General features: G+C 45.7%; 1 non-coding gene across 1 annotated transcript; it reads left to right on the top strand.

Annotated features, from left to right (window-relative positions):
* Nucleotides 1–332: 332 nt before the first annotated feature.
* LOC134364258 (small nucleolar RNA U13) lies at nucleotides 333–433 on the top strand. Its single transcript, XR_010021815.1, has one exon. It is a non-coding gene; the product is annotated as a small nucleolar RNA U13 (small nucleolar RNA).
* The last annotated feature ends 287 nt before the right edge of the window (nucleotides 434–720 follow it).

The following is a 720-nucleotide window of genomic DNA, read 5'->3' as shown; positions in this document are numbered from 1 at the left end:
GAAGTGCTGGTAGCCAGTTATTTAAATGATACCCACTGGGCTCATTTGCGAGGCATTCTGCTAGGTTCTTCAGACAACAGAGGTGAATAGACTGGACCTGATGTCATGGAGTTCACAATCTGGGAGTGCAGAGAGAGATTTAAACAATGAATTCTAATACAATTCAGAGAACATGGAGTTCTTTTAAAGTATGGGGTGATGAGAGAGGAGGCTTGAAAAATGGGTTGGGGCCAGATCGTGAAGGCATTGAATGCCACGGTCAGGGGCTTAGACTTTGCTCCACAGGCTGTGCAGCCTCGGAAGGCCTTAGAGAGAAAGGGTAGCACAACCAGACCTGTGTTTTAGAAAGTCACCTGGATTGGGTTTTCCCACGATTGTGTGAGACATGCCTCCCTCAAACCTTGCTATGAAGTTGGCACATTACCCATCTATAGTGGATTGAATTATGTCCCCTCCAAAACTCACTAAAGCTTGAATTGTATCCCCCAGGTTTTATGTATTAGAAACTTGGCCCCCACTGTGACTGTTAAGAGGGTGGGAAATCCTATTATGGTAATTGAAAGGTGGAGCCTTGAAGAGGTAATTGGATTGTAGGACCATGCAGCAGTGAATGGATTAAAAATGGTGGTCGGGGGTGTGGTTCTGAGGGCTTTTAAAGAAAAGAAGAGTCTGTCTTTCTCTCTCTGCTTCCACCATCTTGCAATGTGTGACCCCTGGGTC

The sequence above is a fragment of the Cynocephalus volans genome, chromosome 15 (assembly GCF_027409185.1).
Source record: "Cynocephalus volans isolate mCynVol1 chromosome 15, mCynVol1.pri, whole genome shotgun sequence".
Classification (NCBI taxonomy): Eukaryota; Metazoa; Chordata; class Mammalia; order Dermoptera; family Cynocephalidae; genus Cynocephalus; species Cynocephalus volans.
Note: the sequence above shows the minus strand (reverse complement) of the source record. Positions and strands in the feature narration are given on the sequence as shown.